Consider the following 19,812-nt stretch of genomic DNA (forward strand, 5'->3'; position numbering starts at 1 on the left):
TCCTGTCATTTCTTAGGTAAATTACTTTTCAAAACACTGAAAAACTATGTTTTGAATGTCACCACCACACACAAAACATAAGACTCATCTATTCTTAATTAAAAAAAAAAGAAAAAGAAAACCTTGTAGAAGGGAAGATTTACTTCTAGTTTCCTCTTTAACTACAAAGTGGAGGGTAAATCCAGTGCTTCAACTTCCTGGAACACTGACCAGAAGGAAGGTAGGAACTCTCTTGGTTACTCTCAGGTCTGAATTTACTTTTCCAAACTTTCTGGAGCTTTTCTAATATCCTCTCTTATGTGGCTCAAAGGACACTTGACAAAATGTTTGTAAAACAGACTGATACCCTCCCGCATCTGAGGGAGGAAAAAGCTCAAACACATAGGAATACATGCAGAAGAGGAAGCACCTCATGTGTCATTAGCTTAGGTATGTTCCCATGAGGGGGGCAGAATTTGTGCTTAGTTAAGTGAGCTCCAGTGGACCCATAGAAAACGGGTTCGGAGGAGCATTGAGCATCAGAATTGGTGGGTAACTGAAAGTAGGTGCATTTCTGAGAGTGGTATGAGCTCTAACCCATGTAGGACCCCCCTGCCCGACCCGGAGACCTGAAGATAGGGTGTTGCTTAGTCTCAGCATGGCTGATGACAGAATTTGGTACTGCCCAACCATCCTCCACCACACCACGTCCTTGGCCCTGTCATGCCTCCTTTTATTTCTCTTCTCACTTTGTGTCAGGCTATTTGACAGATTAGCATCAGCATGTCACAAAAATCTGGCAGTACCAACACATCAAAGCCAGGAAAAACTTTCTGCCAAGATGCTTTCATTTGTAACTCTGTTACAATTATGTCTAAAGCCACGTTAACTGAGCATTTAAGCGCATGGAAAAGAAACCAAAATGCTAAGGACTAGATATAATATTTTCTAGATCTAACCTTTGGCTCAATATCTACACGAAGAATTTATAGATCAGAAAGGGTAAGAGCCTGTAAGAATGTTTGACCAGCATTACTTAAATTCAAATAAAGTGCTGCAGTTAGATTATTGGTGCTTTCTCTCCTTTAAATCCTCCTCTAGATTCTTTACAGACTTTTTGTAACTTTTTCTTTCTTGTTGCTGAGGCTGAGTGAGAGTCTCCCTTTTATTCCCCCTGCGACCGAATTCTATTAGGACTTCATTTCAGGAAACCACAGTGGCAGAGTAGATTATTGCCCCCGATTCGTAATTCATACCTTCTCTCTGTCATGTGACTTGTTAGTACTTCCCAATAAAGAGAGAAGGTGTATTCCCTGCTCTATTGGTTTTGGACTTGGCCATTATGACTTGCTTTAGCCAAGGGGATGTTAGCAAACAGATGAAAGCAGAAATGTGCTTATGTGGTTTACGCTTGGTCTCTCTTGCTTCTGCTATTATCCAAAAAAGCACATGTCCCAACTAGCCACGGGTCTCAGAAGGAGACACAAGAGCAAACCCAAACCTGATCTGCAACCTGGACCAAGCCTCACTCAAACAAGGCAATATCAGGCAAACAACAGCTGCCTGAAAAAAACCCTGAACAAAAAGACAAAGGTTTCTAGGTGTGAACCACTGAGATTTGGCGTTGTTGGTTCATAGAAAAGACTTGATGAACACAGCTCCAATAATGGTCTCCATAAGGTGAAAATGAAACAGTGCTGGTGCTTACAGTTTGGTCCTAAGTAGTGAGTTCATGAAAAAAAAAAAAAAAATCCTCCTTCTTGCCTGAAATGCTCTCTTTCATAGCCCTAATCTAATATATTCTTCTAAGATCAGCTCATTCATCACCCTTCTGAAGAAATCCCATTATTCCCAACCTCCAACTCTACCAAGCATCCCCAGAACCCTCAGTTCACATGTCCCTCCTCCGCACTCTGTTAGCACCTGGTACATACCTACACCAAGACCTACCCACCTGTACTGTAATTATCTGCATATCTGTCCCATGAATGTGGGGCCAGGACTGTGCCTTATTTCATGCCTATCACAATGCCTAACTCACAGTAGACACTAATGTAAATAGTTCCAGAAAGAAACGGAGGGTGCCAGGGATGGCAGGGAGCTGGCAGGGCAGGCACCAAACAAAGTACAGTCGGCCCTCCAGATGGGACCTACAGATAAGCAGGTCCCATGTCTGTGGACTAAACCAACCTCGGAAAGAAAATATTCAGAAAAAAAAAAACTACAATTAGAACAACAATAAAGGAAAATAAATTTTAAAATATAGTATAACAACTATTTACATAGCATTTACATTGTACTGGGTATTATAAGTAATCTAGAGATTATTTAAAGTTTATGGAAGGATGCACATAGGTAATATGTAAATACTTTGCCATTTCATATAAGGGACTTGAGCATTTTGGTATCTGGGGAAGGGAGGGAGGTGGTTATCCAGGAACTAATCTTTCTAAGGATACCTAGGGAAGACTACAGGTAACTAAACTCAAATATTCTCGAATGTCAGACTTCTGTTATGCTGATTTTGTCTGGAGAGTGTTCAGTCCCTGGGAGATAAGCTGAGACCTTAGAAGAGGGGGTGAGTAAGGGGAAGTGGTCAGTGAAGACAACCTTGAATAGCTTAGCCTTCCCACTCTCCTTTCCTCACCCCCACAAGCCCATCTACAGTGAAAATAACCTGAGATTTTTAAAAATTCATAAACAGTGATTTAAAACTCTTTAAATGTAGTAAATAGCCAAAGGAGATGAAAGTAGTATGTCCAAGAGATACCAGTACTCCAATGGTCACTGTAACTTTAGACACAATAGCCAAAATACAGCCATAATGTGGAATCTAAGTATCTATCAATGGAAAAATTGACAAAATGTGTGGTGCATATATTCAAAGACATTCTATTCACCCTTAAAAAGAAAAACAAGGGGTCAGGCACCGTGGCTCATGCCTGTAATCCTAGCACTTTGGGAGGCTGAGGCGGGCAGATCACGAGGTCGGGAGATCGAGACCATCCAGGCTAACACGGTGAAACCCCGTCTCTACTAAAAATACAAAAAATTAGCCGGGCGTGGTGGTGGGCGCCTGTAGTCCCAGCTACTTGGGAGGCTGAGGCAGGAGAATGGCATGAACCCGGGAAGCAGAGCTTGCAGTGAGCCGAGATCGCGCCACTGCATTCCAGCCTGGGCGACAGAGCAAGACTCCATCTCAAAAAAAAAAAAAAAAAAAAAGAAAAAGAAAGAAAGAAAAACAAGGAAAATCCTGTCATTTGCAACAATATGGATGAACCTGGAGGACATTATGTTAAATAAAATAAGCCAGGCACAGGAAGACAAACTCCCCATGATCTCAGTTATTTGTGGAATTTTGAACTTGTAAGTAACAGAGAGTAGAATGGTGGTTACCAAAAGCTGGGGGGTGGAGCTCGGTTGTGGAGACATTGGTCAAAGGATACAGAATTTCATTTAGACAGGAGAAATAAGTTCTGGGTATCTATTATACAAAATAGTGGGTATACTTAATAACAATGTATTGTATTCTTAAAAATCACAAACAGAGTAATTTTAAGTGTTCTCACCATAAAAATTGATAAGTATGTGATATAACATATGTATTAATTGGCTTGATTTAGCTATTCCACAATGCATACACATTTCAAAACTTTATTATATGTGATAAAGATACACAATTTTTATTTGTTAATTGAAAATAAGTACATAAATAAAATATTAAAATAAAAATAAATCTTAAAAAATAATGTAGATGTCATTGGGTAATTAATTGCAAATTAAAACAACAGTGAGATACCACTGCACACCTATTAGAATAGTGAAAATCAAAAACACTGACAACATCAAATGCTGGGAAGAACACAGTGCGACAGGAACCTTCATTCACTGCTGGTGGAAATACAAAATGGTACAGCCACTTTTTGGAAGACAGCTTGGCAGTTTCCTACAAAACTCAACATACTCTCGCCATACAATCCAGCAGTCATGCTTCTTGGTATTTACCCAAGTGAGATGAAAACTTATGTTCCCACAGAAACCTGCGCATGAATGTTTACAGCAGTTTTATTCATAATTGCCAAAACTTGGAAACAACCAAGATGTCCTTCAGTAGGGAAACTGACAAATAAACTGTGGTACATTCAGACAATGCAATATTAGCAGCATTAAAACAAAACGAACTGTCAAGCCATAAAAAGACATGTGGGAACCTTAAGTGTCCATTCACTTACCTTAAATGTTCGAGAACAATTACTAAGTGAAAGAAGCCAGTCTGAAAAGGCTACATAGTACATAATTCCAACTATATGGCATTCTAGAAAAGGCAAAACTATGGGGACAGTAAAAAGATCAGCAGTTGCCATGAGGAAAGAAGAAAGGAGGGAGAAACAGGCAGAGCACAAGGGATTTTCGGGGCAATAAAACTACTCTGTTTAATGCTATAATGGTGCACACACATTGTGATAAATTTGTCAAAACCTACAGAATGTAGAACACCAAGAGTGAACGCTAATACACACTATGCACTCTGGGTGATGATGTGTCAATGTAGGTTCATCAATTATAATAATTGTACCACTCTGGTGTTGGAAGGTGATAATGGAGGAGGCTATGCACGTTTAGGGGCAGGAGATACATAAGAAATGTCTGTATTTTGCAGCCAATTTTGCTGTGAACCTAAAACTGCTCTAAAAAATAAAGGCTATTAAAAAAAAGACACTATTCACTGCTGGTAAAAACGTAAGAAAACAGGGGCTCTCAGACATGGCTATCTTACCACTCGCAATCAGATCATTAGACAAAACTAAAACTTTCATACCTATATAAGAAGGTTTCTCTCACAAATACTTAATATATTTCAAATTGCAACTAAATGTTATTTCTTACTACTTAAAAATAGCATCATATCTTTGGACCCAATAATTCCACTTCTAGGAATTTATCTCAAGAAAATAAGACATACTAAGAGTTACAGGAGATCGAGACCATCCTGGCTAACACGGTGAAACCCCGTCTCTACTAAAAAATACAAAAAAAAAAAAAAAAAAAAAAAACTAGCCGGGCGAGGTGGCGGGCGCCTGTAGTCCCAGCTACTCGGGAGGCTGAGGCAGGAGAATGGTGTAAAAACCTGGGAGGCGGAGCTTGCAGTGAGCTGAGATCTGGCCACTGCACTCCAGCCTGGGCGACAGAGCGAGACTCCGTCTCAAAAAAAAAAAAAAAAGAAAAGAAAATGTTCCACTCAAACGTTTTTATAACATAGGGGAGCAATAGAGAGATTGACTTTTGTGTTGAATGGATATTGGTGCATATTCTGGGTCTATCTTGTAGTAGCTGTGGAACTTCTGATGAGTTATGATTGAGTTACTATGTGAGCTTCAATTTCTTCTTTTACAAAATGGGAGTTTAAATTCATATTTCAAATATTCATAATAAAGGCTAAAAAAGTATGTGTTCACGCAGCATGGTGCCTGACATACTCAATAAATAGTACTCAGTATCATAATTATAATTAATATGGACATAACTATAATAATTATTATGATTATAGCAATATTAGAAACTAGAAAAATAACTGTTAATAGGGCAATAGTTAAATATATTATGGTCCACTGATATGTCAGAATGCTATCTAGCAAACATGTTGGTGAAAACTGGATTTTATGATATGAAAAATTCATTTATTCTTCAAATTCATGTATTCTTCCATTTACTTATTCAGTCAGTCCTTATTGATTGTCTTTGTCATGTGAGCACTGATTTATGAGGATACAGAACATTAAGTGTTAAGGCTGAAAGGGATGAATTTCCAAGGTATGCATTTCCCCCAGCCTGGGCCTCATTTTCCTTATTTGTAAACTGAAAGGCTGGAGATGGTCCCTGTGCTGGTGATGTTTTGTGGGCCTACACCTGCTTCAAATCCATTATCCACCTGTTTTGTGTTCTGTGAAGGTGACTCCTTCATCACCTGGGCTCCCTCACAGGCCTCCAGTTGGCCTCAGCCAATGGAGGCACAAGAAGGAGCTAACGGTTGGGAGGAAAGAGAGGCTGAGTTACTTCTTCCCTGCTCCCTTCCTGTGTTAATACTTGTGAGGACCCTAGCCATTTGGAAAGCCCTCTGCAAGGTCTACCCCTATTGGGTAGCCCCTTTCCCATGGCTCCTGCTCTTGAGTGGCTCCAATATTGCCCTTGCCTCTTGAGGCATGTTTTATAAAGGCTCCTCACCCTTGCTAGACCCTGGGTGCTTCACCATCTCTTGTTAATTTCCATAACCCAGCCATTCCTTTGTAACATAAGAAGTTTCTTTATTAAAATCTGTTTGTTTGTTGGAATTCTGATTCCTAACTGAACCCTCACTGCGAGAGTCTTGGAAATCCACCCCTTTCCATTTTAACACTTAATGGTTCTACATCCTATAAATCAACTGGAACATACTGAAAACTTCCTTGTAAGGTTCTCAAATACATCACATTTGCTACCATTTACCTTTATTTCCCAAGATTTTCTCATTTGGTGTCAATTTGGGTCATCTTTTTCTCCCTCCCTGCTCTGAATGCCAATCTAAATCCTGAATTTCTCACTTTGTCTCACCCTGTGATACTTAAAATTTATCTTAAACCGGCCAGGCGCGGTGGCTCAAGCCTGTAATCCCAGCACTTTGGGAGGCCGAGACGGGTGGATCATGAGGTCAGGAGATCGAGACCATCCTGGCTAACACGGTGAAACCCCGTCTCTACTAAAAAAATACAAAAAACTAGCCGGGCGAGGTGGCGGGCGCCTGTAGTCCCAGCTACTCGGGAGGCTGAGGCAGGAGAATGGCATAAACCTGGGAGACGGAGCTTGCAGTGAGCTGAGATCCGGCCACTGTACTCCAGCCTGGGTGACAGAGCGAGACTCCGTCTCAAAAAAAAAAAAAAAAAAAAAAAAAAAAAAAAAAAAAAAATTTATCTTAAACCTTTACATTCTCACTCAGGGAAATACTTAGGGAGCAGATATTGATTTCCTGTCACCTCACAAAAGTTTAAGGGTTTTCCTTGCGTTCTGTGGACTTAGGCACAATGTAGCCCACCCTTGACCTCCCACAGCTAGACAAACTCTATATCATCACAACAGGAAATTCTCGCAAGAGATATTTAAGGATGCGAACTAGATAGAAGTAGGCAATTGTAAGTTTATGGTTTAAAAGTAATACCTTGGGAAAAAGGTTCTTTCTGAGATCTTCAATTATTTATTGATTTATTCATTTAATAAATATTTGTCAAGAGCTTTCTCTGTGCCAAACACTGAGGATTCAGAAATTAAAAAACAGAGTCCTTGCACTCATGAGCTCACTGTCTGACAGAGACATTTCCCAGTACTAAAGCAGCAAAGGCAAGGACAGCTAATGCACTTCACAGGAGGACATGACATCAATACTTCCTGGGTTTTAGAGAGAGAGACAAAAAAGAAAGAAACCCAAGGTCATTTGGTTTCTCCTTTAGGAGCAAGAGAGGCATCTCTGGTTTTCCCAAAACAAATTTAACTATTTGGCATTTTTCATAAGAGAGTAGCATGGTCAAATATTATCACACCCTAGGTAGTCAACAAAAATAGCTGAGTAGGAACTAGGTATCTACTTCACATGGCGAAACCCATGCATCATGAAAAAGTATACTCTGCAATCCTATATTTCAGTGAACCACTTATTAAATGAGATCACCAAGTGAGCTGCCTAAATGGCTTAGGAATATTATTTCTTAAGATCCTTGGGCTCAATTTTGCAGCTTATCTTGGCAGTCAAAAAAGTGCTTCTCGAAGTGAAACATGAAATGGTTTACTACCAGAAACATAAATGATAAGCACTAACCCCCTAAAGGGAACATTGCTTTATATAAGATTTTGGTCACTTAGCCAAGTGAGCAAAATGTAGTTTAAACAAAAATTTTTACAGAGTAATCTATTGCTCCCAACAACTATGGAGACCTACCCCTGCTAGGCCCAAGGACAGAAACGAGGATGATAAAGGCAGAATCTATGTCTACAAGAAGAGGTCGTTCTTGCCAAGAAAAAAGTTGTGCAGAAGTGAGTCCCACAGAAGGAGATGTCAAAGATGCACAAGGTAGACTATGTAATCTCCGAGAGGGGAAAGGGGTCAGCACATTTTTTTCTGCAAAGAGCCAGAGCATAATTTATTTTGGGCTTTGTGGGCCATATGGTCTCTGTTGCAGCTACTCAACTCTGCTATTGCAGACCCAAAAGCAGCTATAGACAATACATAAATGAACGAGTGTGATTGAGTTCTAATAAAACTTATAAAACTAAGCAATGGGCTGGATTTGGCCTGTGGGTTGTAGTTTGCTGACCTCTGACTTACAGGGTTCGGGGAAAGGCTACCAGGGAAGGCTTTACAAAGAGAGGGGTGGGTACTGTCACTAAGCCTCATTGCTGGGTAAATTTCTCATAGGCAGAGATGGAGGAGAAGAGCATGCCCCCGTGGTGAAGGTTCAGGTATGAAAGAACAAAGCTCATTCACGAAAGGAAAAGATGTCCTGTTTCAAGCATGTTTAAGATGCATGAGCAGTAACTGGCTGTTAAGACTGAAAGCAACGATCTTGACAACATACTTTTGTATGAAATTTTTAAATTTTTAGGGAATTCCTGAAGAAAACTCACTTATATGCTACCCTGGATGTAGTCTCCAGGCTAAGACAGTGGAGAATCACTTAAGATGTGGGAGCAAGGTGGAAGGGAGGGGCGGGTCCAGTGGTGGGGGTTGCATAATCAGAGCAAAGGTTTAAGAATACTGTTCTACTTCAACTGGGGCAACAAATCAGGGTAACGGCCATAGAAACCTGGATCAGAGCAGTGGAAGTGGGGACGCAAATAGATTAAAAGATAGTTTGAAAGTAGATTCTTTAGTATTTGATAACTTTTTTGATGTTTGGTAGTAAATGAGAGGGAAAGAATAAAAATTGACTTTGGATCTAAAGACAGTAATAGAAATAAGAACACGGATGCAATATTTCGGTAGGCAAGATGTTAAGTTCAGCTTTGTGGCTCCCCTGGGACATCCAAACAAAAATATTCACCTAGTATTGCCAGAAATAAAGGTATAGAGCTTGGAAATGCGTCCAGCTGGAGTTCTTCGCCTACGGATGAATGCTAAAGCTTTGAGAGATGGTGTAACTTCTGAAGAAGAGACAAGAAATCACAGATAAAATCTTGAGAGAATTTCTACCAGCAACCAAAAGGAGAGTAACCAAATTCACAGCAACAATGGTTAGCATGTACTGATGGTTTACTATGTCTCAGGCACTGTTCTAAGAGTGATGAATATATTAATTCATGGAATCACTATATCAATCATATGTAGTCCAGGCACATTCTTTATCCTCCTTTTACAGATGAGAAAATTGAGTTACAGAGATAGTGAATAACTTACCAAAGGTCACATTTATGAGGCACAGCCTAGCTTTGAACCCAGGCAGCCTGGCCAGCAATACTGCTCTCAGCAGGAGAAGGCAGTCCACTGGACTGTGTGCTAAAGGAAGGTCAGAGAAATTGAGAACTGAGAAGAACAAGGTTTAAAGTGGACTGAGACAGAAATGGGTGTCAGGACACAAGAAGCTGAAAAATAAAAAGATGGGCTGGTAAACAGAGGAAGTGCCGACAGTGAATCCAATACACTGAATTTTGGTTGTGTGGTAGACAGGCTCTGCTAAAATGTCCAACTCTTCATCTCTGGAACCTGTGAATATGTCACCTTACATGGGACTAACAGGGACTTTGCAGATTTGATTAAGGACTTTGAAATGGAGATATCCATTTGGATATCCTGGGATATCCAAAAGGAAGGGGGGCAATCTAATCACATGAGATCTCAAAAGCAGAGAACCTTTGGTGGCTTGGATCAGAGAGACGTTACGTTGCTGGCTTCAAACATGAAAGACGGACCATGAGTCTAGGGATGTGGCAGCTCTAGAAGCTAGAAAAGGTACTGAGGCTGGGCGTGGGGGCTCACGCCTGTAATCCCAGTACTTTGGGAGGTCAAGGCGGGCAGATCACCTGAGGTCAGGAGTTCAAGACCAGCCTGGCCAACATGGTGAAACCCCATCCCTACTAAAAATACTAAAATTAGCTGGACATAGTTGCGTGTGCCTGTAATCCCAGCTACTCGGGAGGCTGAGGTGGGAGAATCGCTTGAACACGGGAGGCAGAGATTACAGTGAGCCGAGATCGCGCCACTGCACTCCAGCCTGGGCAACAGAGAGAGATTCCATCCCAAAAAACAAAGGCCATAAAACAGATTCTCCTCCAGAGTCTCCAGAAAGACAGAAGGAACACAGCCCAGCTAGCACCTTGATTTTGGCCCAGTGAGACCTGCACCAGTCACCTAACTTACAGAAATATAAGATAAATTGGTGACATTTTAAGGCACTGTTTGGTCATTTGTTACAGAGGCAATAAAAAACGAATACAGGTCCCCATGTCTACTTAATCTAATCAATATTCTCAAAAATGCCCCTGGTCCCTCAGCTTAACCCAGGTCACAGCTACTGATAGGCCTTCCCCAGAGTCAGCACAGCCTCCAAGGCAGTGGTCATAGGGGGCCCTGTGGAGGAGGGAGACTGTGAAGCTGGCCCTGTCTCAATTTCCTTAATCGATATTTAATTTCCTTAACTGACCATAAGACAAATGTTAATTTAGAGAAGTCTAAAAATTTATCAAAACTCCAGAATGCAAGCCACTAATTATTTACTGACTACAGTTCTATGCTAATAATGGTGCAATTAGATCTTTAGCCATACAATGTGCCTCTATAAACAGCTGGTTTAACAAATGTTTGAAAAACAGAAACAACATGACATTAAATTGCATGAACTTTGAAATGTAACTTTTTAATCAAATTTACAATGATTAATTCATAGAACCCATATACGTTATTTACGTGATTTGAGTTATAAAGTTTATCTTGACTAATTTCAGCACTGACTTAATTACATTTCTGATACGGTTAATAATAAATGAAAATCCCTCTAGAGGACAACTGTTGTATTTTAAGGGCCATTTGAAATGCCTTAAAATATTTAAAAATTGTGTTCCATTTTCCCTATTTAAAATAATTTACCCTGTACTTATTTAGCAAAAGGATTTGAGATAGCTCAAAACAAGGCACATATCCACATTGTCATTCCATATGATCTTTTTTAAAAGTTGTTTTGTCACCATTGCTTCCTACTGCTGAAAGTCTGTCCTTAAAGTCAAATTTCAATATATTGAGTCAAGCAGCAGATAGCAATGTGAATAGTGTAAGCCTACACTATCACATTTTGCCAGTACCTAATTTAGTAAATGTGGAACAGCAAGATCAGGTCTCATTAAAAATGAGGAGGGAAGGAGAAAATAAACATGACATTACTATTATTTTAATTTACCTACAAGAGGCCACTGATCCCAAAATTCATGGGTATTAAATACTTTATCAGTAGGCTATCTGTCTCTCAGACTAGAGGTCAGTAAGCAATGGCTCCTGGGCCATCTGGGCCACCATCTGTTTTTGTAAATAAAGTTTTATTGAAACACAGATACATTGGTTTACTATCATCTATGGCTGCTTTTGCACCATAACAGAGTTAAATAGTCATGACAGAGACCTTATGGCCCTTAAGGCTGAAAATATTAACTGATGTTTACAGAAGTTCTCCTACCTCACTCTTAGATCAGTAGGTGCTAAGGTATTTGGAAAACATTGCTCAGATATTGGAGCTACTAAAGTAAACTCTCTCTCAAATGTTTTACAGACTGTATTTGTTGTGTGAAATTTTAGACCTTACTAGCCTGAAATTCAAAGACTTTTGTACTTATCTCCTCTTGCTTTATTTTGCAAGACATGGCAAAATACTTGTGTAGCAGCTTGGCTTTTCCATAAATGAATGTGGCGGTTAGGCACACAACAGGGATCAACAAAGAGCATAAACAGAGCTCCAGCCGGGTGCGGTGGCTCACACCTGTAATCCCAGCAATTTGGAAGGCCAAGACGGACAGATCACCTGAGGTCAGGAGTTCAAGACCAGCCTGGTCAACATGGAGAAACCTCGTCTCTACTAAAAAATACAAAAATTAGCCAGGTGTGGTGGTGGGCGCCTGTAATCCCAGCTACTCAGGAGGCTGAGTAAGGGAGAACTGCTTGAACCCAGGAGGCAGAGGTTGCAGACAGCCAAGATCATGCCACTGCACTCTAGCCTGGGGGACAGAGAGAGACTCCGATTCAAAAACAGAAACAAAACAAAACAAAACAAAAAACAGAGTTCCAGAAGATTGCCAAAGGCTCACATCATCTAGTGGGTGGAGCTATAATCATCTTACATCATTCATGGAGACAAAACTGAACTGGATATAGGGTAATAATAGCTCATACTGAGATATCGTGGTTAAAAACATGGACTTAGGAGCCAGACTGCAAGAGTTCAAGTCCTGCTTCCAATACTACCAACTATGTGTTTTTAATTAACCTCTAGAGGTCTCAGTTTTCTTATCTACAAAATAGAGATGATGATATCACCTACCTCATAGGATAGAACAGATTTGGGCCTATAGCAAAGACCATAAAAGATGCTGGTTATTCACAATTATATATTAACAGTGTTGTTATTGAGAAACGTTAATGGTTCAGAGTGTAGGCTCTGAAATTGGCCTATGTAGCTCGACAAGTATTCTGGTTCCACCCCGTTCAAGTTGTGTGACTTGGGACAAGTAAGTAACTTGATCTAATTATGGGATTAATAGTAACATTTACCCCACAGGGTTGGTTTTAAGATTCTATGAGTTAATACATTTAGTAATGCCTAGCACACAGTATCAGTAACTAACTCAATAAACATTAGATATTTTAAATATTATCAGTATTGGTATTATTATCATTAACATTTTCATTATTGTGCATCAGGCCTGATGCTCCACATTATGAGGTCAGTATGCCTATCAACACCACTTTAAGAATAAAGCAATTTAGGCACAGGGGAGTTAAGTAACTGGTTCCATGCATTGAATTCTTAAGTGATGGAACTGAGATCTGAGCTTTTCTAAAGGCAAGATTAGGAGACCTTTGGGCCTGCATCATAAGAGAAGCAAATTTCTTCAAGGAAAACAGGCTGATTAAGAAATAGTGTTGAGATACGTTCGTCAGCTTGCTCCTTTCTGACCGTGGACGCCGCCGAAGAAGCATCGTTAAAGTCTCTCTTCTCCCTGCCGTCATGTCTAAGTCAGAGTCTCCTAAAGAGCCCGAACAGCTGAGGAAGCTCTTCATTGGAGGGTTGAGCTTTGAAACAACCGATGAGAGCCTGAGGAGCCATTTTGAGCAATGGGGAACGCTCACGGACTGTGTGGTAATGAGAGATCCAAACACCAAGCGTTCCAGGGGCTTTGGGTTTGTCACATATGCCACTGTGGAGGAGGTGGATGCAGCTATGAATGCAAGGCCACACAAGGTGGACAGAAGAGTTGTGGAACCAAAGACAGCTGTCTCAAGAGAAGATTCTCAAAGACCAGGTGCCCACTTAACTGTGAAAAAGATATTTGTTGGTGGCATTAAAGAAGACACCGAAGAACATCACCTAAGAGATTATTTTGAACAGTATGGGAAAATTGAAGTGATTGAAATCATGACTGACCGAGGCAGTGGCAAGAAAAGGGGCTTTGCCTTTGTAACCTTTGACGACCATGACTCCGTGGATAAGATTGTCATTCAGAAATACCATACTGTGAATGGCCACAACTGTGAAGGTAGGAAAGCCCTGTCAAAGCAAGAGATGGCTAGTGCTTCATCCAGCCAAAGAGGTCGAAGTGGTTCTGGAAACTTTGGTGGTGGTCGTGGAGGTGGTTTCGGTGGGAATGACAACTTCGGTCGTGGAGGAAACTTCAGTGGTCGTGGTGGCTTTGGTGGCAGCCGTGGTGGTGGTGGTTGTGGTGGCAGTGGGGATGGCTATAATGGATTTGGTAATGATGGAAGCAATTTTGGAGGTGGTGGAAGCTACAATGATTTTGGCAATTACAACAATCAGTCTTCAAATTTTGGACCCATGAAGGAGGAAATTTTGGAGGCAGAAGCTCTGGCTCCTATGGCGGTGGAGGCCAATACTTTGCAAAACCACGAAACCAAGGTGGCTATGGTGGTTCCAGCAGCAGCAGTAGCTATGGCAGTGGCAGAAGATTTTAATTAGGAAACAAAGCTTAGCAGGGGAGGAGAGCCAGAGAAGTGACAGGGAAGCTACAGGTTACAACAGATTTGTGAACTCAGCCAAGCACAGTGGTGGCAGGGCCTAGCTGCCACAAAGAAGACATGTTTTAGACAAATACTCATGTGTATGGGCAAAAAACTCGAGGACTGTATTTGTGACTAATTGTATAACAGGTTATTTTAGTTTCTGTTCTGTGGAAAGTGTAAAGCATTCCAACAAAGGGTTTTAATGTAGATTTTTTTTTTTTTTTGCACCCATGCTGTTGATTGCTAAATGTAATAGTCTGATCGTGATGCTGAATAAATGTCTTTTTTTTAAGGTGCTGTGTAAAGTTAGTCTACTCTGAAGCCATCTTGGTAAACTTCCCCAACAGTGTGAAGTTAGAATTCCTTCAGGGGGATGCCAGGTTCTATTTGGAATTTATATACAACCTGCTTGGGTGGAGAAGCCATTGTCTTCGGAAACCTTGGTGTAGTTGAACTGATAGTTACTGTTGTGACCTGAAGTTCACTGTTAAAAGGGATTACCCAAGCAAAATCATGGAATTATTGGTTATAAAAGTGATTGTTGGCACATCCTATGCAATATATCTAAATTGAATAATGGTACCAGATAAAATTATAGATGGGAATGAAGCTTGTGTATCATCCATTATCATGTGTAATCAATAAACGATTTAATTCTCTTGAAAAAAAAAACCAGTGTTATGTATTAAATAACAGTTTCCATGACAACTGCTTTTCTCTCTTTTACACAATTGTGTTTGATTATAAAAACTCTACAAGTAGAGAATGTTAAGAGTTAGGAGAAAGCTCACTGATCATCTACTCCAACACCCTCATTTTCCAGATGAGGAAACTGAGGTTGAGAACAGTACAATGATTGGCTCAAGATCACACAACAATTTCAGCAGCAGAGTAAAAACTAAACTCAGATCTAGCCTCAACCAGATACCATCACAATCCATGGCTAAGGCTTAATGGAAAAACTTAAATGAAAATCCTGTTACATTATGGTTTATTTGTTATCAAATAGTGGAGAATTTGAGAAGCAAATGCTTGGAGCATATTCTATAAACAAACTCTGAAGGACAGGCATCTATGTTCACAAAATCTGGCCCCTTCTAAGAGTACACTAGACAAAAACATGCATTGTTGTGGGGATTATAAAGAGGGGGATTTTAGAACCAATGGTCCATGCATAAATATCTTCAAAGATCAGACAGACTAAATACCCTCGTAGTGCAAAGACCTGGCTAAAAGTTACATTCGCCATATAGACATCTTTTACTGAAGTCTTGCATATGGGCAACAACAGTGAGGACCTAGTGGCAGTGACCTTAACTTGCCCTCCTCACGTAATCAAATCATCAGGAAGACACATGATCAAGCCATCAAAAAACATATGAAAGGCAGAAGCAGTGATTCATGCTGCTGTTTAGATTTAAAGTGAGAATAAAGTTCTAATGCTTGTGATTTTATTATTTTATAAATTAACTTTGCAGCATTGCAACACTATATTCTCTGCATTGTAATATAATATAGTGATTAAGAACAGATTCTGGAGCCAGACCCTCTGAGTTAAAGTCTGGACTTGCTCTGCGACCTTGAATGAGGCACCTCTATGCTTCAATTTCCTCATCTGTCAAATGAGGATAAAGACAATATCTACTTTATAAGTTATTATGAAGATTAAATGAATCACATGCTTAGAAAGGCACATGTCTCTAACAAACACTCAATAAATATTAGCCATTGCTATTACTATCACTGCTATTACTGAGACATGACCTGTAGAATTTAACTTCAGCCTTCCGGAAAAGCTCAGATACCAGTCAGTATTTCCTGTTTTGAGATGTTCTTCAAACTCTGACCTCTAATAACCTCCCAGAATAATCCCTGTTTCTCAATTCTGTCTGTACCTCCTTCCCCTATGTTACCCACATCTTCCTATAGCCATGCTAAACTACCCCTACAATGTGTACTGTGCTGTAACACAGCTCCAAGAACATGTGTGTGCCATCCTCTCTAACTGGAGTGTGTTCTAATACCCTCAAAGCCTGGTATTAGACAGGCTTTGACAAATTCCATTCCTCCTTCAATAGCTCAACCCTCATCATCCTGGAGTGCCTTCCCCACCTCCCCAGCAGATGAGGTTCTCCTCCCTGAGAACTTCAGTGAAATTTTACATTCTTCTATTATAACCTGTGTCCCATTACTTTGTAATTGCCTATACAAATAAAACTGCTCCTCTGGACTGTGTTCTTTCATTAATATAAACCACTTGTCTGATACTTAGAAGGCATTCAATAAATTTCCGTGGAAGGATGACAAAAAAGGGGGATTGGAGGAGCCAATTAACAGTTGTTGGATGCCTACCATGTCCCTACCATTTTGCCTGATGCTAGGAATACAAGATAAACCAGAAATGGTTACTGCCTTCATTTTTGCTGTTGGCAAAAATGTCCGTGTATCTTTCTCTAAAGAATACATAGAATACTTAACTTTTAATTCATCTAGTATTTATTAAGCATTTACAATGCAATGGGCTAGGTGCTGAAATAGATGCAAAAGAGGAAAATCTGCTCTCAACCCTGAGGGTCTCCCAATTTTACAGAGAGACAACAATTAGATTTACAAATTCTAATCCAATCCCTGATCCTCAAATGAAACTGGAGCCAATAGTTATTCAAAGTCATTCTTCTCCATTAGCGGAAGTTGAGTCTAACCTATACGTCTCCACACTGCTTAATTTCTTGTTCATTTACCTAGAACATGATCTCGACTTGGAGAGAAATTATATAAAATAAAAAAGTTAAATTGAGTGCATAATAATACACCTAATATTCACATCACAAATGTGTTCCAATGGCTTGCTTCACTGTCAGAAACTTTAACAGTGCTAGCAATTTTAGAAAGTGAGATTCCTGGTAATAAATTCAAAAACATTGATATCAAGCAAGCTCCTTTTCCCCACTGTGGGTCCATTCCTTTATTCATTTAATACTCTTTCCTGTAATAGGTACCCCAATATAGAGATAAAAGACAAACATCTCCCCTCCAGGAGCACAAAATCCAGCCTCATTTGCATTACAGAAATAAAACACCTTCCCAGGGGTTGGTTACTTGAGATGCACTAACTCAGGTACCATGTAGACCTTTTTGAGATCTGAAGGCTTAGAAATAAATATTGACTAGTGAATCAAAACATGCATCATTGAGAAGGTAAAATTTAAGATTCACCAGTGGTTAATTTGCCATGTTTAAAGAATTCTCATTGCTTTTTGAAAGCAAATAATATAGGAAAAGCAAATGCCCCTTTCATTTAAAAAAATTACATTTCAACAGAATAAAATAACTTCCAGCCAGAAAACAGCATGCCCTAGGGAGATTATTCTAGTATTGCCAGTGGACAATCATGCTAACTTGTATTCATTCCAATAGCTTCAGGAAAAAAGTTATATATGGTATATTTTTATGAGTAGAGGAAGACTCAACTCAGTAAGGGTCCTGCCTTCACTCAAAGTTGCTGAGATTCTGATTCAGTGGATGGGAACTAATTTTTAAATATTAACATCATTGGATATTTACATACAAGTGGGACCCTCATTTAGTATCTCAGTGAGTGTTGATATTTTCACCAAGAGGTGTCACCAGGTACTTGAGGACAAATGGATAAAGAAGGCAAAGAGAATTAACACCTATTAAGTGCCCACCCTGTGTTGGACACAACATTGTGCATATATTATCTCACTGAATTCCCTGGACTATAATTCTTAGGAGGACAAAATTCAGTTTCATCAATATCTCCTCAGCATCTTCCGTACTGCTTGGCATACCATAGGTGCTCAGTTAATGCTGAACAGATTCTTACAACCATGCTGCAAGTCACATGGCCAGCAGGCAGGAGAGATGGTGATCAAACTCAGTGATACTTTTTCTATCCCATGAGCATATCTTCAATGAACAATATTGCTTTGTGATTCCCAAGGCTGGGATTTGGTAACTAGCTGAGATTCCCTTTTTGGATAATGCCAGTGGGCGGGGGGGCGGGGGGAGTTGAGATGCAAATTACAGTATTACTTATTCACCTGCTCGCCACTAGGGGAAGGGATAGAAGTTTGCAGAATCTACACTTATTAGTCCATGATCTTAAGAACAGCTCTGAAGTATGACATAGTGCTCAAGAGCTTGGAGTTGAGGGTCAGAGAAGATTTATGTGCAAACTCTGTCAATTACTAGCAAGTTACTTACTTCTCTGAACCCTAGTCCCTTCATCTGTAAAATAGCCATAACAGAACCAATCATGTCTAAACTCAACTATCCCTCTACTCTGTACTTGCACCTGAGAAGTTGAAAGATGCTGGAGAAAAAAACATCGCTCGACGATGTTGACTGCAAATGGATGTTTGGAACTCAGCATAGGATTGCCCAGCAATCTGACCATTTTCTAGTAAATTAACCTTTCAGTTCTCTGAAGTTACTCTTGCCAAACTCATGATTCCTCCCACCACCTCAGCTGCTGACCTCACCTCATATTCCATTAAGAAAAAAAAAAGCACATGGTCTAGAACCAACTCCAAATTGCCAACCTTCTGGAACCCATAGACTCTGCCTTCTCTGTTTCTTAAACATTAAGGTATATTTGGAAAATAAAAATTATATATATTTATGCTATAAAATGTGATGATTTGATATATATATCATATATGGTAGAATGATTAAATCAAACTAGTATATCTGGTACCTCACACACATCTTTTTTTGTGATTAGAACATTTAAAATCTAATCTCTTGGCAATTTTCAAATATACCATATATTATTATTAACTATAGTCATCATGCTGTACAATAGCTCTCCAGAACTTAGCCTTCCTGTCTCACCAAAACTTTGTGCCCATTGAACAACAGCTCTCCTTTATCTGTCCCCTACCCTCAGCCCCTTGCAATCATCATTCTGCTCTCTGCTTCTATGAGTTTTATTTTTTAATAGTCGACATATAAGTGAGATTATGCAGTATTTGTCTTTCAGTACCTGGCTCATTTCATTTAGCATAATGTCCTCCAGGTTCATCGATTTTGTCACAAATGACAAAATTTCTTTCTTTTTTAGACCCCGAACAATGAAGGCAATCTTGTGCAAAAAGAACAATGCTAAAGGCATCACATTATTTGATTTCAAAATACATTACAAAGCTAAAGTAATCAAAATAGTATGGTACTGCATAAAAACAGGCACATCAAACAATGGAAGAGAACAGAAAATCCAGTGATAAACCCTTGCATTTATGGTCGAGTGATTTTCAACAAAGGTTCCAAGAACATATGTAGAGAAAGGATAGCCTCTTCAATACATGGTCTTGAGAAATCTGCCTTCTCTGCTTCTGAAATGGAATCACATGTCTATTCTTACAGCCAACTCCTCCACCTGTCCTCCATGTCCTTGACTTATGTACTTTCCCTATAATTCTTCCGTTTCTCCACTGCATCATCAGTTTCTCCCTCTCTCCTGAATCCCTCACGTCAGCAGACAAACATTTTTTAATTTCTCTCATTTTTCAAAAACATGTTTTGACTTAGCACAGCCTTCCAGCTATCATCCCATTTCCTTTCTCCCTGCA

The 19,812-nt window shown here is 39.8% G+C and overlaps 1 protein-coding gene and 1 pseudogene across 6 annotated transcripts in view; one reads left to right on the forward strand and one right to left on the reverse strand.

Moving 5' to 3' along the window:
• LOC105493844 (anoctamin 4) overlaps positions 1-19,812 on the reverse strand; it is a 380,690-nt gene that overhangs the window by 219,958 nt on the left and 140,920 nt on the right. The window lies entirely within an intron of this gene.
• On the forward strand, positions 13,131-14,622 carry LOC105493842 (heterogeneous nuclear ribonucleoprotein A1-like; annotated as a pseudogene).

Source organism: Macaca nemestrina, chromosome 10 (genome assembly GCF_043159975.1).
Source record: "Macaca nemestrina isolate mMacNem1 chromosome 10, mMacNem.hap1, whole genome shotgun sequence".
NCBI classification, from domain to species: domain Eukaryota; kingdom Metazoa; phylum Chordata; class Mammalia; order Primates; family Cercopithecidae; genus Macaca; species Macaca nemestrina.